Source organism: Arvicola amphibius, chromosome 7, assembly GCF_903992535.2.
Source record: "Arvicola amphibius chromosome 7, mArvAmp1.2, whole genome shotgun sequence".
In the NCBI taxonomy this organism is placed as follows: domain Eukaryota; kingdom Metazoa; phylum Chordata; class Mammalia; order Rodentia; family Cricetidae; genus Arvicola; species Arvicola amphibius.
Window position 1 is genome coordinate 105,682,227 of NC_052053.1, and position 25,424 is coordinate 105,707,650.

The 25,424-nt window shown below is 42.3% G+C and overlaps 1 protein-coding gene across 2 annotated transcripts in view; it reads right to left on the bottom strand.

The window, feature by feature from the left end:
• The window catches only part of Ppm1a (protein phosphatase, Mg2+/Mn2+ dependent 1A), a 43,942-nt gene extending 27,234 nt beyond the window's left edge, over nucleotides 1-16,708 (bottom strand). Inside the window, exon 1 of one of the 2 annotated variants that reach the window (XM_038335824.2) lies at nucleotides 16,600-16,708. The gene's annotated coding sequence lies outside the window, so the exon portion shown is untranslated. Of the gene's footprint in view, nucleotides 1-15,781; nucleotides 16,122-16,599 lie in introns of those variants that run through there. The other variant, XM_038335825.2, reaches the window with a different exon arrangement.
• Between the last annotated feature and the right edge of the window lie 8,716 nt (nucleotides 16,709-25,424).

Sequence of the window (25,424 nt, forward strand, 5' to 3'; positions counted from 1 at the left end):
AAGTGTTTGAAGTCAGAGTTTGTGATGCCTCCAGAATTTCTTTATTATACTGACTGTTTTGGCTATCCGGAGTATTTTGTTTTTCCATATAAATTGAGTATTCTTCTTTCAAGGTCTGTGAAAAATTTTGTTGGGATTTTTATGGGCATTGCAAATCTTTCCATTTTCTGGTGTCTTCTTCAATTTTTTCCTTCAAAGATTTAAAGTTCTTGTCATACAAGTCTTTCACTTGTTTGGTTAGATTTACTCCAAGCCATTTTATGTTATTTGTGGCTATTGTGAATGGTGATGTTTCCTCTGATTTCTTTCTCAGTCCATTTATCATCTGTGTAAAGGAGGGCTCCTGTCTTTTTTTGAGTTAATCTTGTGTCCTGCTACATTACTGAAAGTGTTTATGAGTTGTAGAAGTTCCTTGGTTGAACTTTTGGGGTTACTTATGTAAACTATCCTATCATCAGCAAATAGAGTTTGACCTCTTCTTGTCCCATTTTGATCTCCTTTTGTTGTCTTATTGCTCTAGCTAGAACTTCAAGTACTATATTGAATAGATATGGCGAGAATGGCCAACCTTGTCTTGTTCCTGATCACTCAGGTTCTTATTCCAATATCTGCCTCCCAAGTTCTTATCAATAAAGAATAATTAAATCAATGCACCACAACCCTGTATGGGCAGTATTCAAACCCAGGCAGATGCTCTGGGAAATTCCTCCAAAAACCTATTTTAAGGTTACTCTCTGGCTTTACTACTCACTAGCTCCAAACTGAATGGCTTGGATAACAGACAAGACTATTGCTCACTTTCAAAATTTCTAAACAAGGGTCTAGAAAAACAAAAACTCTTAATGATATTAAGTTCAGAAAGGTAGTTAATTGTGTTTGTCACTGAAGTATGAATGGGATCACACAGCACTGTTTTCTAAACTCATCTGTCTGTGACGTTTTATCACATTACATTTTTGCTTGAAGTCCTCCTCTTCCCCATCTCTCTCAGGGTGCCCTGGCTAGCCTAGAACTTGCTGTGTAGACCAGGTGTGACCTTGAATCAGAGACTGGTTTGCCTCTGCCCCCCAAGTGTTGGTATTATAATTGTATCCTATAATGCCCAGCTTTATTCTTTTCTTCAACAACTGTAGCAAGAATAATAAAAACCCAGAGACAGGTATTGGGGTTCAACCCAAAAACAAAACAAAACAAACAAACAAAAAACAACAAAACAAAACAAAACAAAACAAAACAAAAAAAAACCCAAATAGCCACCAGAAGTCTTACCTTTATCAAGGCTAGGCGACTGCAGACTAAGCAGACCCAACTTCTGTTTCCTCTAGTGCTGGCATTAAAGATGTGAGGCACTACCACTGGGATTTGTTTCTGCATTGATCTTGTGCAGCCCAGGGTGGCCTTGAACTCACAGAGATCCATCTGCCTCTGTCTCCTAAATCCTGGGATCAAAGACGTGTGCTACCATTGCCTCACTTCTAGTGGCTTAGCTTTGCCCTTTGATATTCAGGCAAACTCTGTTTATTAAAACAGTGCTATAGCTGGGCAGTGGTGGTGCATACTTTTTTCAAGACAGGGTTTCTCTGTGTAGTCCTGGCTGTCCTGGAACTCAGTCTGTAGACCAGGCTGAGCTCCTCAAACTCAAGAGATTCACTTGCCTCTGCCTCCTGAGTGCTGCACCACCACTGTCTGGCTTGAAACTAAGATTTTTAAGATAAGAGCTGTGTCCAAAGACAAGGTGTAAGAGGAAAAACAAAACATCTTTTATTGCAGTTGATGTAAGAATGGACTTCAAGAATTTGTGTAGCAGTATGTAAAATTGTTTAGGGAGCTGGAAAGATGGTTCAAAGGTTAAGAGCACTTGATGCTCTTGAAGAGGAACCCAGGTTCATTCCAAACATCTACATGGTGGCTTACAACCACCACTAACTCCAGTTCCAGGGAACTTGAAGCCTTCCTTCAGGTCTCCTTGGATACTAGACACACACGCAGTACAGACATGCGCACAGGCAAAACCCTCTTACACAAAAAGTAAATCTTTAAAAAGTTTTGTAATTTTTTTGCACCCTGAGTCTTAACGGAAGCAGTCAAAATCATGCAAGGATATATGATGTAAGTCATAGATAATATATTACCAGGTTTCTTATTTAACCTGTTCACTTCACAATGTCTAAACATAAGACCCCATGGTACTGTTAGACTAAAAGGTTTGTAAATCTCATATAGAGAAACTCAGCGTTCAATATACTTTACCTGAAGCTTCTCTATTTCTGTCTTTGCAGCTTGTTTAAACCCAGCAGCAGGCAGATCTCTGTAAATTCTGTAAGTTCGAGGTCAGCTTGGTCTACAAGAGCTAGTTCCAGGACAGTCAGGGCTGTTACACAAGAAACCCTGACTCAATAAAAAAAATATTAATTAAAAAAAAGTAAAACACTATAAACAACTTCAAGTTTTATTCTATTGTCCACAAATTCAGTGTGATGGAGATCCAAATAGCCATTCCAATTCAGTTCTTACCATTATGCTCCTTCACACCTTGAACAATGTTACACGATATAACCATCTTGCTTTTAAGTTTTCCTTATAGAATTTAGGACTAAAGAAGAACAGTTAAATCCAAGGCTGACATTGCAAAGAAAACTATTTCAGTGGAACTCTGGGAAGTCTGAGTTTCAGACTAAGGGGAGGAAAAGCAAAAAGACCACAACAGTAGCATTTTTAAAAGCGGAAGCAACTGAGCAACCACCAAAAGCACTAGCGGCCTACAGCACACTTTCAGTTATGCTGGAGACAAGTTTAATTCTTGATTTAAATTTGGACACAATCTCTGAATTTCCATGTATTTTTTCCTAGTCAGACAAGAAAGCAGTGATTACTGGATTTACCTATAACTAGCTCTCCTGCAAGCATTTATGTCTCCTGGGGTTAAAAATTAAAATATTGATCAAAGTTACCTGCATTGCATTATATCACATATTCACATAGACAAATCTATAAACAGAAAAGCAATAAAAGAGATTTTTAAAAGGAGAGAAAGGAACAGGGACTGACTGCTGGAGAGCACAGTTTATCTTAGAGACCGTGAAAACACCAACAAAACTGGGGAAGGGGGCACAGCACACAGCTGTGGTCTCAGTTCCTTGAGGTAGGAGGATTGACGAAACCCAGGAACTAGAGACCAGTTTGGGTGGCAGTATTAAGATCCTGTCCCCCCTTCCCCCCAAAAACCCAATATAACAAAAAAATCTTGTACCCCCCCCAAACAGTTTAAAAACAAGCATACAGCACAACTATAATAATGGCTGCATAATTCTGTGAACATAAAAAAACCTCAACTATAAATTTTAAATAGACAAATTTATGATGTGAGTTATAAAGCTGCTTAAGACTATCACTATAGCTTTTTTTTGTATTTTAACATAAAATGGTTATATTAATACAGAAAATACTAATAGACATACTAATATGGAAAAGACTTGTATTTGTTTTTCTAAAGGTGAAAGAAATTACTGGATAATTTCTCAGGTGCCAAATATTTCACGGTATAGCCTCAAATATTTACCTTCCTTCAACAACAAAAAGCTGTAAATAAATTTTTTTTGTTTTTTGTTTTTCAAGACAGGGTTTCTCTGTAGCTTTGGAGCCTGTCCTGGAACTAGCTCTTGTAGACCAGGCTGACCTTGAACTCAAGAGATCTACCTGCCTCTGCCTCCCAAATGCTGGGATTAAAGGTGTGTGCCACCAGAGCCCTGCAGCTTTAAATAATTCTAATGCAAATGAACCCCATGTATTAAATATGCCCCCAAATAAAAGCTTTTTAAAAAAATTCAGAATGAAACTAGAATTAACTAATTGAACAAATCAAAGTAAGACAAAGGTCTACTCTGCTAAAGGTCATTTTTCTAAGCCCTGAATTATTAAGAAAGAATCAGTTGTCAGACTAGGTACAAATTTACAGGTATCCCAGCTAGTCAGTTTGCACAGATTTTGACAACAGTTTCAGAGTGCATATTATAGTTTTGTTACCTGTGGTTCATTTAAGAAAAGAAAAAAGCAATATCTTCTAGACCTGTTGAGATTTGATTGCATACTGCATTAGGTCATTGCCTCAAGTTTTACCTAGGTGTGTCTCACAATTTTTTTAAAAAAATTCTTTTCTTTTTTTAAGTTTATTTATGTATTTTATGTAACATGAGTGCTCTGTCCTTACGCACACCAGAAGAGGGCATCAGATCACAATACAGATGGTTGTGAGCCACCATGTGGTTCCTGGGGAATTGAACTCAGGACCTTTGGAAGAGCAGGCAGTGCTCTTAACTGCTGAGTCACCTCTCCAGCCCCTCACCCAATTTTTTAAAGTAAATTTTACAAGTATACTGAATAACTGCCTGAAAAAATACTAGTTACCATAAAAATTAGAGACTGATTTATTTTCTCCAACAATTATAGTAGAGATTTAAATGGCACAGAGCTATTTTATCTGTGAAGTTTTTAAAGAATGTTTGATATGCACAATGTCATGTTAACTGATCCAAATTTACCAGTTTTGAATACAAATTTTTATATCTAATTCCTAGTTTGGTAATTTTAAATTCTTGCATAATGATTCATATTTGGCTGACCCAAAAAACAATAGCTGACTTACTAAGCCAATATACTTTTTGTTTTGCTAAAAACAAGTCCCTCAACTGAACATCTTCAATATTTGCTAAAACTTTGTATATTTAAGTCAAAAGAGGGGAGCAATGTAACTTATTTAACAGTTAAGGCAAGAAATGCTTCATCAACAAATAAAATATATGGGGTTCTAAATATTTTACACATGAAATGTCTCCTCTAGGAAAGAGCCAATAGCAGCTGCTCTGAAAAGACTTCTGTGTAGATGTGTCTTCCTAACCAAACACAGTCACTGAATCTACACACTGGCACACATACTTTCTAATAAGTAGGAAGGAGTACCTGGAAAGTAAGGAAGAATAAAAACTTAAGATGAAAAAAAATCCTATCTAACTGCTGCCTAGATTTGATAGTCTCGCCTCTAATGGCATAGCCCAAAAGGAACATCATGTCCCTATCATTTTCCTTGTCTCAGGAAACAGATCCACCAACAGCTTCATGCTCATAGCAGCCTGTATTTCCCTTAGTAGGACTCACTGCCAGAGCAATCTCTCCTTTTATATTTCAGATTCATAAAGGAAAAGAGCATGGCTTTTGGGTCAGTATTTAGCAGAGGCTAATACCTAATAGGATTAGGATACATGTGTGGAGGAAATGAATGGCAGCAACCATCTTAACTTGCTCAGTGATTCTTTTCTACACAAGGAGATAATCTCATGGAAGCTGACCTACCAATAGTGTCTTAACCATTTCCATCTTGCTTAGACTACAGAATGAACAGTTCATTCTATTTCATCACCACAGAAACAATAATACATCATAAATATGAAAATATTGAGCAGGACATTGGTGTGAGAAGTCCTTTTGTATATGTGTTGCTTTTATTGGTTAATGAATAAAGAATCTGCCGTGGCCTGTGATGGGGAGAGTAGAGCTGGAGTGGGGCACTACACTGACTGCTGGGAGAGAGAAGGCAGAGTCGGAGAGACGCCATGGAGCCACCAGAAAAGACTCAAGTCAGCAGCCAGAACCTTGCTGGTAGGCCACAAGATTCGTGATAAAATATAAAATAATAGAAATGGGTTAATTTAAGAGCTAAGAGTGAGCTAAAAATGTGCATAAGCTAATAGGCCAAGCAGTGTTACAATTAATACAGTTTTTGAGTGATTATTTCCGGAGTGTGGATGGCCAGGAATGAACAAGTGGCCTCCTAAAACAGGGCATGGCAGTACACATGTGAAATGGGGGAGGGAGAATAAGGTGGCAATGTCTCTTCTGCTGCTTAGCGACCAGCCTGGTCAACCTGGTGAGATACCCATCTCGCCAGAAGAGTTGTAGATGGCATAATTAAAAATTATAAGGCAATTCAGACATGACAAGGACTAACTAATGGAAGCAGGAGCCATTCTCTCCATGCGGTCTTGGAATTATACTAGAGGAGCGCTGCTTTCCCACTGCCTACAGCCTCATCTGCAGTTCTGTGACTGACCAGAAGCCGAAGGAAGCATCATTATAGAGAGATGAAAGATCTGAACTCACATGGGGCAGACTGTGGGCTGACCACAGAACAGAACCTGCAGGTGTAGGAGGTCCTTCTGTTTATGTGTTGCTTTCACTGGTTAATCAATAAAGAAACTGCTTGGCCTGATGGGCAGAACTTAGGTAGGCAGAGAAGACAGAACTGAATTCTGGGAGGAAGCAGACTCAGGGAAACGCCATGGATCCAAGGCTGGAGGTAGATATGCTTAAACTTTTCTGGTAGGCCACGACCTCATGGTGGTACATTGATAGAAATGGGTTAAACTAAGATGTAAGAGTTAGCCAATGGGCCAGGCAGTATTTAAATTAATCCAGTTTCTGTGTGATTATTTCGTGTGTAAGCTAGCTGGGCGGCCAGGAAAAATAAGAGGGCCCACTCCTTGTAACAACCTGCCACTTCCAAGATCTGCCTGACATCTCAATGTTAACTGTTTACCATATTCCAGCCAGGACAATCAACCTACTCCCTACCACACCATTCTGAAGTATGATGACAAGCTGCAAAGATGTTTTTCTAAAGCCTGATTAAAGGAGATTCTGCATAGAAAACATGACAAGATATATAACTATGCTTTACTTGTCTTTCACTATGGAATTCTGTTAACAAAGGAAGGCAAACCATATCCTATAGATGTAAAAGCAAATTTGGTTAAATTTTCAACCAACCATACTACAGGAAGTAGCACTAAGAATTTAGACATTCAAAGCTGGTAATCAATTACGTTATTCTTTGAAAGAGAACAGATAGTTCTTGAATAACATATTCACTAAAATAATTAAGATACATATAGATAACATGAATAAAAATGATTTTTTTCCATCTCTACTTCAGACAGTCACATCATAGATGAATGCAAAGCACCAGTCTAAATTTAAACTAAATTACACATGACCTACGCTTTCTCATAGTCTGACATATTTCTGGCTCACATTCAATTTTTGCCATGTAATCAGAAACCAGAAGAGACTGAAAAGATTAAACAGACACACAATGAGGATCTATTTCCAATGAGTAAAGATAGGACCCAGTTTTCAAGGACTTTCTTTTGTACTAGATCCCTACCTATCTTGTGTGTGTGTGTGTGTGTGTGTGTGTGTGTGTGTGTGTATGTGTAGCTCTGCTTGGTGAAAAGTTCTAAAGGAAGGTAATGTGACATAGTGATGTGTTTTAGAAGTATACACAGCCATCTTAGATTCCAACTCATCACAAGAGTCAGATCCTTGGTACAATAGAACTGAGGTCATATCCTTTGTATACAAAGACTTTGACACACCACTACCACCGACAGACTTCCAACAGCAGCAATAAAAGTGCGATGACCCACATTTAGAGTTAGTTTCCAAAGTCCCAGAATATGCATTTGGCTTTAAAGCTGTCTTAATTTCCTTGTTAGTTAGGATATAACTAATAATGCTATCTATCTGATAGAAATATTGCAAAGCTTTGAAGTGATAACTGGAAATATCATCTAGCAGTTCCTGTTACATAAATGCTTGTTGTTACTAGTCAGTGTCAAGGTCCGAAAAATAAAAAGCACATAAAGATTAAGTTCATGACTCTGATCTCATTAGGATCAGAGTCAATAAATGAATTGAAGTAACTAATTATAAGGAATTACCCACTTGAAATCTAGTAAGAGAATATTAACACATTTTGTAAATACTAGAGCTAGTTTACAATTTGTACATTTGTAAAAAAAAATTGTAAAGCTTAATCTTGGAGGTCTACATGAACAGATTACATGTTAGCAATCTGGTTGAAATTAAATCTGTTGATAACTTTTCTTTAACGAATGCACTGTAAAATTCCTGTGACTACATAATTCCCCTGTGACTACAAAGACAACTATGACATGATAATATTTGCATTGTCAGATATTCTGAAAAGAAATGTGTAATCATAAATGTCCTATTAACCCCCAAAGCCCAAAGATAAGAAGTTAAGAGTAAAGCTGTCAAGTCTATAATCAGAGAACAATAAGAATCTTGTGCCACTTCAGATTTATGTAACCTTCACACTTAACCATCTATGTTCACAAAGTCATACCAGGAAGCTCATAGGCCACTCCACCTCCTCTAGCAGGAACTCACATGTCAGACAGACCTTGATTACTCCTTACCAAATATCTGAACGTCTACTAGCCACACAAAATAGCAGTAGGCCCTGGAAATAAAATATTGTTTTCCCTTTCAGAATCAAGCATAACTAAGATACACATCCCTAGAAGTAAAATACATGACTTAAAAGCCATAGAAATAATACAGGTATACTATTAAAAATGAGCTTTGGCTTAAAAAAGAAGGGTGGCTGGAGCAAATTCCAGACTGCAAATTAGTATAAGGAAAACCCTAGCAAGAAAAGTAATGGATGCACTCCAGAGACAAGGGTTCAGCTTAATGGAAACATGATGCCTGGTATCTAATCATAGAAGGCACAAGAAGGAATTACTGAAGAATGAGGAGAGGGAAACTATGAATAACAGTATCAGGGAGAGAATTTTGTATTTATAGATTGGATTGGTGGTGGGACAGGATTAAAGGGACAGAGACCAGTTACTGCGCTGGTGCTGGTCTGGGTTGAGGTAGTGGATCTAGCGTGCTCCACCTTAAACAACCCATGACAGACACAAAGCCTTACTGTCCATTATAAAGGTTAATTTTTTTCTAAAAAAAAAAAAAGCAGAATCTTTTCTGCTTGTTTCTAACCATGAAATTTAACTCCTCTTCAAAATACCAACTCAACTCTACCCTACTCATTGATTATTCTCACCTTTGCTTTATTACTGCTATTCTTTATCACCAATTTCATCACCTACTATTGCTTAATCACCAACTCCAAACCCAGGATGACCCTTTCCAACTCCAGAAAGCCAGGTAAAATTTTCATACTTAACTTTCTTTTACTTGACATTCATTCTGTGCATATGAAAGCTCTATATACCCAACAGTCTTTACAGTGTGTTCTCAATTTTCTACTCACACTCAACCAATATTCCCCTAAGTATCTTAAGATTCCATAAACTTAGCCCAGTGTGGTAGCACACACCTTTAATCATAGCACTCGGGAGGCAGAGGCAGGCGGATCTCTGTGAGTTCGAGGCCAGTCTGGTCTACAAAGTGAATTGCAGGGGAAAAAAAAAAAGAAAAAAGAAGATTCCATAATAGCTAACAATTATTTGGTATTTTCTTTTTTTTTTTTTTTTTGTTTTTTTTTTTTTTTTTGTTTTTCGAGACAGGGTTTCTCTGCAGCTTTTTTAGAGCCTGTCCTGGAACTAGCTCTTGTAGACCAGGCTGGCCTCGAACTCACAGAGATCCGCCTGCCTCTGCCTCCCGAGTGCTGGGATTAAAGGCGTGCGCCACCACCGCCCGGCTTATTTGGTATTTTCTTTATGATGGAAAATTTCAAGCACCCCGCCACCCCCTTTTCTGAGAAAAAGACCCTGCTATGTAGCCTTGGCAGCCTTGAGCTTCCTATATAGATCAGGCTGGCATGAAACTTACAGAAATCACACCAAGTGCTGGCATGAGTCGCCATGGCAAATACAAGTTTTTTTCTTTTTCTGGGGAGCGGGGGTTTCAAGTCAGGGCTTCTCAGTAGCTATGGAGCCAGCCTTGGAACACGTTCTGTAGACCAGGCTGGCCTCGAACTCACAGAGATCCACCTGTCTCTGCCTCCCGGGTGCTGGGATTAAAGGTGTGCGCCACCATCACCCGGCTCAATGAAAGTCTTTACATAATTATTCCACCATATTTTTAAGACAACCTTCTAATATAAAGTTCCATTTGACAGATAAATAAAACAGACCTAAAATTAAGTAAATGGCTGATTTTGCCCCCCTTCTCCTCTGTGGAGCCTTTTGTGAGGCTCTGCTGGTCCAGCAGCTCAGAGACAGTCAATGTTCTTCACTCAGGCTCTCAGCCACTCAAGAATACCAATTCTACTCACCCATCTCAACAGTGCTGGGCCAGGCCAACATTTTTGGTTTTAACTTCTAAAGCCCTAGAAATGAAAAGCTAAGCATCGTCACATATCCTTTCTGAAGAGATTATTGCAGAGGATGACATCTATGTACTTACTCCTTCTAACAGCACAAAGCCACAATTCAGAAATGCTAACCTTCAGTTTTTAAAATTCCGGTTCCAGGAATAACAAGAGAACCCACTCGGGAGCATTTTCAGACTATTTTTAAATCTATAGATATGATTCTGCAATGTCACTTAGGTTCACCAAGCCCATATATAGCTATCCACTGGCACTTAACAAGGCATTGGTTGCAGGATTCCACACGTCCCTCATTTAAGAAGGTATAGAATCTTCATGGAACCTATAACCACTCTCCTGTATACATTGAGTCACCTTTAGTTCACTTAATACCAAATACAATGGAAATGCTACTGTAAATTAAGCATATATTGTTTAGAGAATAAGTACAAAAAATGTATAAATGTTTAGAAACATATGCAATTTAAAAATACTTATTTAAGGTTGCTTGAACCAAGGAGGCAAACTATTTGTCAAGAGGAAGCTTATACTACAGCCAGGACAGCCAGAACTGTTACACAGAGAAACACTATCCTGAAAAACAAACAGAAAGGAATGAATAGACACCTGTCATGAAAGCTAAGGGTAACTAACTGAAGGTATCCAACAAGGAGAAAGGAGGTTTTTGTGGAAGGGGACCAATAAGAACCACAAGGAAATCTACTATTTTGTTTTTGTGTATATGTTGTATGTATGTGTATGTTTGTTGGGGGTGGGGGAAGGACTCGTTCTAGCCCAGAACTTACTCCTGACTAGTATTGGTTGACCTCCAACTTGTGTATCTCCTGCCTCAGCCTCCTAAGTGCTAGGAGTCCACCACTATGCCCAGCTTAAAACCCGTGTGTATGCCAATTTAAAAAATTGAATTCAAATTGGGTGGTGAGGGTGCACGCTTTAATCCCAGCACTTGGGAGGCAAGGCAAGTGGATAATCTACACAGTAAGCTTTAGGACAGCTATGGCTATGTAGAAAAATCCTATCTCAAAACAAAACAAGAACAGTTACCATCATGTATTTTAGAGGACTGTTAGCTTGACACAAATAAATGGTCAATAAAGTATATGGTTTTTTGTTGTTGTTGTTATTTTTTGAAACAGAGTTTCTCTGTGTAGGCTTGGCTGTCCTGGAACTCTTTCTATAGATCAGGCTGATCTCTGCCTCCCTAGTGCTGGGATTACAGCTATGCACCACCACTTCCAGGAAAGTATAGTTTTCATTATTTACTTTCTGCTATTTATCAAAGAACTTTAGTTTCATGATTTCCAAATCATTATCTGCCACAAAATTCAGATCTTAAATATTAATACTACATATACTTGAATCAATAGGTTCGAAATAAAACTCAGAAGCAGGCAGGTCTCTGTGAGTTCGAGGTCAGCCTGGTCTACAAGAGTTAGTTCCAGAACAGGCTCCAAACCTACAAAGAAATCCTGTCTCAAAAATAAATAAATAAAAATAAACAATAAACTCAGCCGGACAAGGTGACGGTATGCTTTAATTCCAACACTCAGAAGGCACAAGAAGCAGAAATGGATCTCTATGAGTTCGAGCCCAGCCTGGTCTACCAAGTCAGTTCTAGGACAGTCAGAGCAGAAAAACCCTGTCTCGAAAAACCAAAAGCAAAACAACAAAAACTAAAAATTATGAAAAATCATCGCTCACTCAAAGAAAGCTTAAAACATCTCTATTAAAAACACACATTAATCTCAGTGAGTTCAAGCCGGGCGGTGGTGGTACATGCCTTTAATACCAGCACTCGGGAGGCAGAGGCAGGTGGATCTCTGTGAGTTTGAGGCCAGCCTGGGCTAGTTCCAGGACAGGCTCCAAAGCTCCGGAGAAACCCTCTCAAAAAAACAAACAAACAAAAACAAAACAGAACAAAAAAAATTTCTGTGAGCTCAAGGTCAGGCTGGTCTATTGAGAAAGTTCTAGGACAGCCAAGGCTACACAGAGGAACCCTGTGTGTGTGTTGGAGGAGGGGAGGCACAGATGGATCAGTATTATTTATTTTTATTTTATGTATGTGAATGCTTTGCCTTCACGTGTATCTGCATACTACAGCTGGTGGAGGGAGGCCAGAAGGCATCGGATTCTCTGGAAGTGGAATTACTGATGATTACGAGCTGCCATGTTGGTGCTAAGAACCAAATCTCAGTTCTCGGCTGCAAGAGCAGTAAATGTTCTTAACCAGAGACACCACAGTCTAATTTATCAATGTATATAAATTTGCACTTCTCAGTTTCTTATAAGAATTGTCAAGTCTTACTACATTTTAGGTAAAGGTATATGAGCTCATTGCACTCAATACTTTCTCTAGCTCTTCCCACCTGCAGGGGTGGGGGAGAGTTCAAGAGTGTAGGTAGCATATAGACAGGTAATGTAAAGGTTCAAATCATATATATATATGGAAACATAATGAAGTATAAAATTGCTACTTGTATCCAGGTGTGGTGGCACATGCATTTATTCCCAGCACTCAGGAGACAAGAGTCAGGTGGATGAGTTTCAGACCAACCTGGTCTGCACAGTGAGTTCCAGGCCAACCATGGCTACATAGTGAGACTCCCACTTCAAAAAACAAAACAAGAATACATATATAAAAATGTAATTTAAATAATATTGAGTACATTAAACATTAGACAGCTTAAACCATGGAAAACTATAATCACTCTTTCTTTTGCTATACATTAATCCAAGCTTCTTTTATGAGAATGGCTAAATAACGTGCCAGAAATAAATACATCCCGTTAAAAACAGCAACATAATTCATGAGGCAACTGAGTTTTTAAACATTTTTGCTATCTAAAGACAGGACAAACGTGACAACACATACAAAGAAATATTTTCCTAATTACCTCATATCATCTATTTCCCCTTTCCCAAGGTTCATTCTTATATGTATGTCATGTGGCCAAGACATTTCATTTTATCTTTTTGTGTTAACTCTTAACAAAATTCTGCTTAAGCTGTTTTTAGTTTAAGACAGTCTTCTGATTTAATTAATGATAGAAAGTATTTCAAGGTTATAACTCAGACAACAGATGATCATTTGAAGGAAAAAAATCAAATATAATATCAGAATTATTTTTGTACGTTAGGATAATCCAGTCTTTAGTTTAAAATTATAAAGTAAATAATTTCGATAAAACCACAACCAGCAATACAATCTACTGGTCATACAGTAAAAAGTCAAGGTGTGGTCTAAAAAAATGTAAAAGATGAAGGCTTTTAGTAACCACTTAGCAATATTTACCAGGTGACAAATGAGGTTGCTATACACTTGAGGGGGGGAGGGTTAAATCAGAAAAATTTCCAAACAAAAGTTTAATAAGGCAAAATCAACCACACTCAGCTTGAACCAACAAAAATATATACACACACACCATATATGTATGTATATTCTTATAATGCCCATCATATCCAACTAGTGAGGGTCCCAACTTCTTCTAACATGCCGTAGGACAGATGTCCACCCTCCTCTCTCTCCCAGTTCTTTCAGACTTCCCAATGGCAAGAGAAAGACCTGTGAGGTCCACCACAGGAAGTTTCCTAAAGCACAACCCCAAACTTCATGTTCTCTTAAATACATCATAGCCCAGAAAGAAAAATAAGCTGCAGAAGGCTGAAATATCTAAGAGGCTGGCACCTATCAGGCATGTATTCATTAAAGGTATGTGTAACTGCCACAGGGTGCCAAGAGAACAAAAACTTCACTAAGTGGACATGTGATGACATAATCTACCCCTCAGCTTCACTGACTCAGAACCGAGACTCCAGAGGTTAGAGGACTTGTCAATGAACACAAATATTTCAGAGCACAGCCATTCCTCCATTATTCCAGCAGAGCAGCGTTCCTCCCAACAGGTTATACTATAATTATGGTTCAGCTCTTCAGCCCTTCATACTGAAATATAGTTATCCAATCCATGTGAAAATATGGATACAAACCCTGCATGCAAGAAGCAACTTGACGGTTCCAGTAGCCAATTATACTATTTCTCAAACACATATTAAGGTAACTAATACGGAATGTTATCCGTCTTAATATTTCATACCACCATCATAATTACTTCCCAGATGTGTTTAATATTAACTAAAAATGTTTGAAGCAACTTTACACATGTAGTTCGCTATAATTGCAATGCGTTACTGCTGTAAGCTTCCGGGTCAAAGGCAGTTATCCCAACACAGTTGACTGTTAATCAATATATACAAGGTAGACAAATGAGAACGTGGGCCAACAGTGTTACTCTTGCACCAGGCGAGAGGCCCTGGGTCAGACCTATGCCCAACAATGCAAAACAAAACAAACATAAAAACCCCAGGAAAGAACTGTAACACCGGGAGGATGATGTGGTTTGTGCTTCAAACTATTAAGGGGTAAAGCAGACATTAAACCAATAAAGGCAATGTCTAAGATTTAAAAATAGGGGGTAAAACTGCTCACTATCTTCCTCGTCTCAAGTTTCCTCATCTCTAACTACAGAAATAATCTTTGGAAAAGGCCCAGAATATATATAAAAGACTAAAGTGTGAAAGTGAGGCATTCTGTTTGGTTAAAGGGAGGTAGGAACCAAGCACTACTTGACTATGGAGTGAACGAACGAAGGCATCAGGAACCCTAAGGCCCAGAAGAGAAACCGTTTAAATGCTATGAATCTTCAAAAGGCTTCTCTTCCATCCAGAAAATGGTCATGTTTGAAATCTCACAGCCCGCGTCTAAAAGGATCATTTTTTTCCTCTCACAAATATTGAAAGTTACTAATTTCCATATCGTCAAATCATTTGTTCTTCCCAAACAATGCCATTCTCCTATACACTAACCACGTTTAAAAATACATCAGGCTCATTATTCCAACTAGCGGGAAACTTGGGGTGGGGGTGGCACTGTAGGTTGCTTAAGACTCTGACCCCTGTGAATTTCTAAGTACCATGCGGTGCTTGAGAAAAGAGAAAACTAACTTCGGATGGTGAAATTTGCAAAGCATCTAAAACTCCAGTTGGCAGAAGGCTCTCCACAGCCAGCTGTCTTTCAAGAAAAGGATCCGAGTGTGTATTTACAACCTCCAAACAGAAACGAGCCCCGCCTCAACTAAAAACTCTAACATAAAAGAACTTTCCTTCAATATACAAGGCCAAAATGATGCAAAACCTGTCGTTGACTTCAATGGGTTTGCTTGAAGCCGGAATAATGAATGAACTGGAGGCATCATTACCGAGTTAGGGGCCTCACTTTCAGCCCAGCCGCAGAGTCTCCAAACCGTGGGGACTCGCGGGCTGGTCAGCTCCAAGGGGCGGCCCCGCTTCGGGCTCCCCGAAAGTTCCGGGGCCGCTGGGGCCCGCCCCGCCCGGGCGAGGGTCGCGCCCCCCTCCCCGCCACCGTGCTCAGCCTTCCCCCGCCCCCGCCGCGCGTTAACCCCTCGTCGCCAGCCGCGGGCTCCGGGAGGAGGCCGCCCAGGGGGTGGAGTTGTCGCGTCTCCTCCCGGGAGCGCCCGGGCAAACGCCCGGCTTGTTTACAGGCCCCAGGCCTGGCCGCCGCCGCCGCGCAGGCCCGCCCGCCCGCCCTCGCCCGAGCGACGCGCTTACCCGGAGCAGCCGCGGGCGGGCGGGTCCCTTGATCGGCCGGGGCGGCGGCGGCGACGGCGGCCGGGTTCGGGGGTCCCGCGACGGCAGCGGCCGGGCCCGGGCGAAGGAGGGGAGGAGCCGGGCTGGGTCCGGGCCCCCAGCTCTCGGAGCCCTCGCGGCTCAGATCATCCGGGCGTCGGAGCGGGAGGCAGAGAGCGGGGCCCGCGGGAGGCGGAGGAGGCGCCCAGGACTCATCGCTTGCCGCCCCACCTGCCTGGGCCCCCCTCCCCCCGCCCCAGCCACCCGATCCCGAGCTGCGGACCCGGCCGGCGCGGAGACCACTGCGTTCTGGCTCCTGCGCGCGCTCCCGCCCCTCGCGCCGCCGCCGCCGCCTCTAGCGCGGCCCCGCGCACGCGCGCTCTCGACGGCGCCGCCCCTCCCCCCGCCGGGCCCCGCCCCGCGCCGCCCGCTCCCCCGCCCTGCAGCTGCGGCGAGGCCCAGCGGCTGGAGGGACCCGGATGTGGGAGGGCCGGAACTGCGGCGAGGGCGGGGGAGGGGCTGTGGTGACGTCACTGCCCGGCTGCCCCTTAGCGGGTTGCTGTAGGGCGGCCGGCGCCTGGGGCTAGTCTCTAGGGAGCACTGGAGTCCTGGGTGGGGGCCGGCTCCAGACCTTCGCGCTGGGGCGCTGAGGTCCCCTCCAGACCCGGCCGTCGTTGTCACACCGCCTTATTACACCTGCCTACCGACGCCGATCTTCTGACGCAGTCGCGGTTAAGGGCCCGGCGCGGGGGAGTCAGCCTCCCCTTCGACCCCAGGAGTCCCACACGGGTGCCACATACCGCATACGTGTGTGTACGTGTAACCAGTTCACGCCTTGGGACACGTGCCTAGAGCTTTTGGCAGGTTGTCCCTGTGTCGCTCCAGGGATTCCGAATTGTATTAATGTGCACGTTACACGGTCACGTGATTCGGCCTCAACGGGCATTTCCAAAGACCTCCAGTGAGGTTATTGGAACCGAGGGTTTTCCAAAATCTAGAGGACAATCAGAAACGTGACAGCTGCCTCCTCGAAGAGCTAGAGATGCGCTAAAGGTAGTTGAAACTGCACGTGCAGGCGGCCAGAATCCAGTTTAGCTAGCTAGACCACAGAAAACCCGACCCACGCTGCTTGCAGACGCCGGGAGATAGAATGACAAACCCTAGGCAGCCAATGAATCAGAGCTGGAAAGCAGTACATCACCAGTATGAGTTCCCATTGGCTGGGGTGCCTTCCCAGCTTCTCGGTCACCAGTTTAACCCTTGCACCAAATTCGCAGGAACCGAAGTTTAAGAGAGATTCTGGTATAATACAAAGAAAAACCAAATATTTTGTTGAAATAAGCTAGTACTTTAAAACGAATACTAAAACTATTGGCCAAATTGAGTTCTGGCCAGTAAGAAGCTGAATTGCGTTAAGGCCTTCCCTTTTTCACGCTGGAGCGTACTGCCGCAATTTGCACCCTGCTACTTTGTGTCTCCTAAAATTACTCCATTGTCTTGGCTGTTAGATCAAATGCAAACTGTTTTTCTCAGTCTGCAGTCCAACAAACTATGTATCTACTTCGGAAGTTGTGAAACCGTTTCCGATACTTTCAGCATGGCTTTTTGAGATTCTGTTTCCTTCACTTTTACACCTGACACCTAACGACAATGACCTCATCTTCACTGAACCTCCAAATCACTCAATATATAGGAGTAAGATGAAAATGTAAGATTTCCAGGAATTTAAAGTAAAGATAAGACTCGCTATGCGTTTCTTAGTTCTCTACACAAGTGCTGAAAATAAATAAAATTAAATGGAAAATCTTTTAATAAAATGCTGCCTTGTTGGAATAATTATATTTTAACATATTATAATACATATTAATATATTTAGGGTTTTTTTTTTTTATTAAGTGGTGATGCTGGGTCTTGAAGCCAGGCCCTTTGCTCGTTAGTCATGTACACAACCGCTGTCCTCAGCCCTGGTTAGGGATTTTGCTGGTGGTGGTTTTGTGTGTATGTGCCTGTGTTTGTTTCATTTTGTTTTTGAGACAGAGTCTCTATATAGCTCTGGCTGGCCTAGAATTCTCTATGTAGATCAGGCTTGCCTCAAACATACAGTGACCCTCCCGATTCTGCCTCTGGATTGCTGATATTACCAGCGTGTTCCACCACACCTGGCTAAATTCTTAGTACTTTTAATACTCCAACAAGTTGCGGCAGGAGGAGCTTGCTAGTGAATTCATAAACATTCTGCCATACAAAGTCACGTGACAGCTATCATTTAGTTCTCTGTGTGTGGGTGTGTTTCAGGACTGGAGTCTTATCTCAGGCTGACCTTGAACTTTTTAATTCCCCTTCCTTGGCTTCCACCTCCCTACTCCTGGGGGCACCACCACACCTGTCTAGAGTGCAATAAATATTCTTGTTGTAGGAGAAGCTGAGTCATCTAGGTAGGCTATAGGGTTTTGTCAGGCTTCTTCTAGGTTTACATTCCAGAAGCCTCTCTGTTCTATCTTTGTTAGAAAGTCCAGGTCACAAGAGAGGTAGAAAATTTAAAAATGCCATCATAAGGAGATTTTGTTCAGGAGTCTTCCCAGTATGTCACAGCCAGCCAGTCAACTGTACTTGCCAAGTCTCATATTTGGACACAATTTGCAGGAACATTTTCGAACGAATGAGGAAACTTGTGTGCTATAAAGCTAACATTTAAAAACTTGGAATAAGACATTAATATTGTCTAATTAAATGTTGGTTATGCTCTTCCCTTATCTTATTAAATTGCTTTGTTGTTTGAAACAGGATCTCTTTATATAGCGTTAAGCTGTCCTGGAACTCACTGAGTAGAAGAGGCTGGCCTGGAACTCACAGAGATCCACCTGCCTTGGCCTCAGTGCTGGGACTGAAGATATGTGCCACCACACCCAGTTCTCTTATACCTAGAAATGTATATAGGAGGAAAGGAACTTTAGAAATAAGAGGGTTGCTGGGTGGTGGTGGCGTACTCCTTTAATCCCAGCAGTCGGGAGGCAGAGGCAGGCAGATCTTTGTGAGTTCAAGACCAGCCTGGTCTACAAGAGCTAGTTCCAGGACAGGCTCCAAAGCTACAGAGAAACACTGTCTCAAAAAACAAAACAAAACAAAACCAAAACCAAAAAAAAATAGGGTTAATTGTTTTTCTGTTTTGAACTATAAGACTTTACTTAATCTTCTAACACATGTATGAAGTCTTTACAATAAGTTTTGGTGAGATATCAGTTTGGTCATTTTTTACATATCTCAAACTATCGTATTCTACATGGAGAGTTTGATGTTTCTATTTTAGTTAACACTGAGAAAGGAAGCTGAAAGGCTGGTTTCAAAGTGCTGAATGTACTGTGCTCCAGCAGCTTAGGGACTGAGCGACCTGGGCAAGGACTAGGGCTACATTAGGGAAGCTAAAGCCTAATATTGAAATGCACTATTAATTTACAATTAATAGTCAATAGTCTCCCATTTCTAAAGATGATCTATTAGTATACATTTAGACTCTAGTTACACTCAATACTCTCTCCATTTCCTCTGCAATCCTGACTTTAAAAGAAGAAAAAGCATAGGAAGGTGGTTTACATTCCATATTCCATAACTATTGGGGATGCACCCAGAGATTCAGCCCTGAGATGGCCTCACCTGGGCCTCTCACAGTGCTTCCCAGTCAGGTAAGTGACTTGCACAGGATGCCTGAGAAGCCCCCTCCCCCAGCCAGCCAACCATCCTTCCACAACAAGCTGAGGACTACCCAAGAGTTGGAAGCCAAGGGCACCAGAGGTCCAGCTTTCCCTCCCTCTGCCCCTTCCTCTGTTTCACTACCTGGTTCGTGCTTCTCCCTCTCCCAAAGCCACTTCTGGAGTCCTCTTGCCTGTTTTCTTCTTGTCTCTCTTCGCCCCCTTTTCTGTACTCTTAGCTCATTTTTCTTTCTCGCTTTCATTTTTCTCTTCCTTGATTTGAATAGCTTAATCCAAAATGTAGTTTCTGTTAGCCATTTTCTCCTGAACTTGAACATAGATAGCCCTAAACTAATTTCCTTCAGGGGTGGGGTACCCCATCCCATCCCCTCCCTCCCTCTCTCCCCTCACCATATCATGCTAATGAAAAACAACTGTTTACAGCACTGGGGAAGAATGAGAAGGGTTAGAGAATCTTGCCCTATGTGATGTCACCACTAGGTGGGGGGGGGTAGCCCTCCCAGGGTGGGACAGACGGGAGCCAGGCACTTTTTGCTGTTTCTGCATCGCCTCCTGGTCCCTGAGAAAAATGTGGATAACTCTTAGACACTAGTAGCCAAGTCCTAATGAGGGGCTTCTTTCCTCAAAGCCCGGCATGTGGCTGTGCCTAACACTGGCTCTTAGCAGATAAGCATCTCTGTTTGACAGATAGTCATTGTGTGCCAGGCACTGGGCTGGAGGTGGTGGCAAATGACATCAATGGAAAAGATCCCTGCCCCCACAGAAGCGGTCTTATAATAAGGGACATTCACAACGAAGTGAGTGAATACATAAATTAGGTGTCATGGAGGTGGTAGATGGGGCAGTGGAGGAGGTGAATTAAACCCAGCTGTTTAGAATAAGAAGTTTAGCTTGATAAAGAATTGGGGGACACTTTTCAGGCAGAGGTAACTGTGCATGTGGTGTGTGCGTATCTACGTGTATGTGGACATATGTGCACATGCATGTGTGGAAGCCAGAGTTTGGCATCTAGTGTCTTCCTCTGTCTATCCACTTTTTTTTTAGTTATTTATTTTGAGACAAGGCTTTCACTGAAACTGGAGTTTACCGTTTCAGTTATGACTGAATGGCCACCAAGCCTCCTATCTCCATTTCCCCTGTAGGATTACAGGGTTTCTCTGTAGCTTAGAAGCTTGTCCCAGAACTCCTTCTATGACCAGGCTAGCCTCGAACTCACAGAGTTCCGCCTGCCTCTGCCTCCCACTACAGCCCAGCCATACCTGGCTTTTTGTGTTACTGGGATCTGAAATCATTTCCTCAGACTTTCAGAGCAAGCATTTTACAAACTGAGTCATTTCCTGGGGGAACTGTTTTTAATCAGTAAATATTACCAAACTTTTTTATTTATATTTTATTTTTTATTTTTTTATTGAAAATTTCCACCTCTTCCCCTCCTCCCACTTCCCTCCCCCTCCCTCTCCAGTCCAAAGAGCAGTCAGAGTTCCCTGCCCTGTTAATTTACATTTTTAAAAAATTGTCTTTTCAGCTGGTCAGTGGTGGTGCACACCTTTGATCCCAGAACTTGGGAGGCAGAAGCAGGCAGATCTCTGTGAGTTCAAGGCCAGTATGGTCTATGGAGCTAGTGCCAGAACAGGTTCCAAAGCTACAGAGAAACCCTGTTTCAAAAAACCAAAAACCAAAACAAAAACTATCAGCTCAGCAGGGCAGTGGTGGAACATACCTTTAATCCCAGCACTCGGGAGGCAGAGGCAGGCAGATCTCTGTGAGTCTGAGGCCAGTATGGTCTACAGAGCAAAGTCCCAGGACTGGCTCCATAGCTACAGAGAAACCCTATCTCGAAAAACCAAAAAACAAACAAACAAACAAAAAAACAAAACTATCTTTTCTCACTTGACAATCCCAGTTTCCATTCTCTTCTCGAGCCCCCCACTTTTCTCCCCACCCCACCCTCATCAACTCCTCAGAGAGGTTAAGTCTAGCACTTTGCTTTGAGGCAGAACCAAGGTTCTCCCCTACTGTATTGAGGCTGAGCAAGGTATCCCTCCAAAGAGAATGAGATCCAAAAAGCCAGTACATGCAGAAGGGATAAATCCTGGTCTCACTGCCAGTGGCCCCACAGTCTGCCCCAGTCATACTACTGTCACCCACATTCAAGGCCCTAGTTTGGTCCCATGCTGGTGTCTCATCCCCCCCCCCCACCCACCCTTGTTAGGAAGGAGTGGGTAAGCTCCCATTAGCTCAGGTCAACTGGTTAAGTGGGTATCCCCATCATGGTCTTGACCCCTTTGCTCATATTATTGCTCCTCGCTCTTCAACTGAACGTTGGGAGCTCAGCCTGGTTATCAAGTTCACCTAATACTGGCAACCTTTAGGGAGACTCCTTGCAAACATTCACTTGGCTTTCCCACTTCCTGGCATTGTGGGAGATCCTAAGCTAAACCACATCCTTAGAAGTAAAATCGCAACACTTTTGCGTTTTACCAATGACAACTTGATTGGAAACAATCAAATAAATGGCACAGAGACCTGTGACTTAATCCTGTCAACAAGCTCGGTGTGTGGGCAGGCCAAGGACTGGGGAGCCTCCTTTACAGAAGAGAAAACCATGCTCCAGAGAGGCAGCAGTTACTCAGGCTCACAGGAAGCGATGGCTGGTACCCTGGACTTTTCCCACTAGCCTCTCCACCACAGCAATACAGGCAGCAGAGAGAAGGGAAGCACACGGATCTTACAGTTAGACAGCGCTGTGAACATCTAACCTGCAAGCTCAGTTAACTTACAGAAGTTCTTACAGCTGTTGCTAAATATTAGCCATTATTAAAAAATTAACTAAGCCAGGCGGTGATGGCGCACGCCTTTAATCCCAGCACTCGGGAGGCAGAGGCAGGCGGATCTCTGTGAGTTCGAGACCAGCCTGGTCTACAAGAGCTAGTTCCAGGACAGGCTCTAAAGCTGCAGAGAAACCCTGTCTCGAAAAACCAAAAAAAAAAAAAAATTAACTAACGCCAGGCATGATAGCACGATTTTGATCCCAGCACTTGGGAGGCAGAGGCAGGCGGATCTCTGTGAGTTTGAGGCCAGCCTGATCTAAAATGAGCCCCAGGAAAGCAAGGGCTGTTACACAGAGAAACCCTGTCCGGAAAAACATAAATAAATAAATAAATAAATAGGGGCTGGAGAGATGACTCAGTGATTAAGAGCACTGGCTGTTCTTCCAGAGGAGCGGGGTCAGTTCCCATCCCCCACATGGCAGCTCACAACTGTCTATAACTCCAGTTCCAGGGATTCTGACACCTTCACGCCAGTGCACATAAAGTTAAATATTTTTAAAAAGAAGTCATTAATACATAAATAAATAAAATAGAAAATAAAAATTAACTATTAATATAGGTAGGTCCACTTAAATAAAAATTAAACCTGATTATAATGAGTCACCTCCACTTTGCTTTAGCATTTTTAGTGTGATCTGTGTTTCTGAGGTAATTGATGCATAAGGTTTCTGAACGGTGGAAATCCAGAGACCTAATTTTAGTGACTGGAAACTGGCCACGAAGGGAGAACTAACACTGCACAGATAAAGGCTTGGTGGTACCTTCTACTCGAATTTAAGAAAGGGACTGAGCAAATGTTTCCTGAAGATTAAACTAGGCATGTCATATCTCTAACTTCTTCATGGGATTTCTTTCCTTTTTTTTTTGTACAGAACATGCAGTTGACCACAGAGTCCCTCATACCAGTAACAAATGAGCCAACAGGCATGTCAGAACCACAACTGGAGAGCCTCTTGGTAAACATGGGCCAGCACATTGCTGGATCTGCAGTCACTGTACCATGTGGGCCCCATTACTGCTTCTTCTAACTTAATACCAATTTCTTCCTGCACAAAATGCTTCCTCCAAGGCTAAAGGGGTTAAAGGAGACCAGGTACTTTGGAAAAAGTCATGGTTGACGTTGGCTGTACCCACGAGAAACAACGTCGTCTCTGTTGGCAGTTCTTTCTCTCACCAGCGTTTGTATGTGAATGTGTATTCTCTCCTCCCTTGTATCTTAGACCAGAGTACAAATCATACACCTCTCTTTTTTTGTCTTTGTATTTTTTCAAGACAGGGTTTCTCTGTGTAGCCTTGGCTCTCCTGGAACTCTCTGTAGACCAGGCTGGCCTTGAACTCACAAAGCTCAATCTGCCTCACTAAAGGCACACACCACCCCTGCCAGACTCAGTCATGCACCTCTTAGTGCTGGGAGATGCCTTGAGAACTGTTAGGATTCATCATCATATGAGGATTTTTGCAAACCTAACAGTTGAAGTTCAATCACTCCATGCCTTGATGCATCCAGAGATGTGGGAAACAGGACACATTTGAGGTCATCACCACGGTATCCCAGCAGTGTTTCATAGGAAACATTTTTTTATGTAGGTGAACACCAAAAACAAACAAACAAACAAACAAACTGAGTGGTTGTGGCACAGTTTCTTAAGGGAGGGAGAGGCAGATCTCTGAGTTCAAGGCCAGCCTGGTCTACAGAGTGAGTTCCAGGACAGCCAGGATACACAGTGAAACCCTGTCTTGAAAAATTGCCCCCCAAAATTAATAAATAAAAAACCAAAAGTATATAAACTGGTAACATAATTGTTTATCATCATTGTTTGAGTACGATATACTGCTTGTGATTGTATTGTTATGCTTTTTAAAAAAAATATGTATTACTGACAGAACAGTAAACTTCGTTCCAGCATCACCTCAAGCAGGAGTCATGCACACATGATGCAAGGATGTCGTCACAGCTGTCTTGTTGCTAGAGGGTATGAATTTCTACCCCCCATGGGACTAAAATAATCTTCTCGGACTTACAGACAACACCAGACCTGTGGTCTACTACTAAAGTGTCACTGTGTGACACTTATCCCAGCCTATGTACCAGCAGGGCACTGGTATGTCGCAAATGGAACACCAGAGTGCAGCTAGGGTGCTGAAGTAAAGCACGGTTAATAAAAACTCAGAGACTGGAATTGGGGTTCAACCTGAGGGTCTGAAAAGCAAACAGTCAGTTGCTGGCTCTTACCTCGACTTCAGTCCGAAATGGCAACCCTGCCTCCAGAAATCTCAGAATGAGACTGTGTCTGAGAGCTGTCTCCTCTCATTTTATAATCCTCTCTGGGGCTGGGATTAAAGGTGTGCACCGCTGGGATTAAAATCCTGCACCGCCCGGTTTCTATGGCAACTAATGTGGCTACTGGGATTAAAGGTGTGTGTCACCATTAATCCTAATTTGTAAGGCTGACCAGTGGGGCTGTTTTACTCTCAGATCTTCAGGCAAGCTTTATTTATTAAAATACAATTGAAATGCCACTGCACTGAGGTCCTGCAGAGTTCCCAGTTTAGCTGCCAGCTACCTCATCCAGGACCCTCTGCACCCTAAGAACACAATCTAGTTGTATCATGACACGAAAGGGGTAGAAAGCGTCATCTTGGGGTGCAGATAGATGTGGTCAACTTCTGCCCATTAGGACCTGAGAAATCCTGATGAGATGAATCTGGAAAGCTCTGTAAAATAGAGTCACACGAGGAAAACATGCCATTTGCAGCCATGTTTTGTATATGTGTAAGCCTGGATTTTCCAGGGGAATGATGGCCAATCTGTGTACTACACAGCCACAGCATTCAGCCTACTTCTGCAGCAATTGCCTACTTCTGGAACTTTTATTAAAGTAGGGATTGATTAATTAGTTAATTAATTTTGAGATAGGGTCCTCCTACATAGCCCTGGCTTGCAAGGCACCCTATGTAGATTGGGTAGGGTGGCCTTGAATGCAGAGATCTGCCCGTTCTCTGCTGAGATTAAAGGTGTAAAGGACGCCACCACGCCTGGCTCAGGGAGAGGGGATGTGAAATGTTCCTTATTGATAAGACCACTTT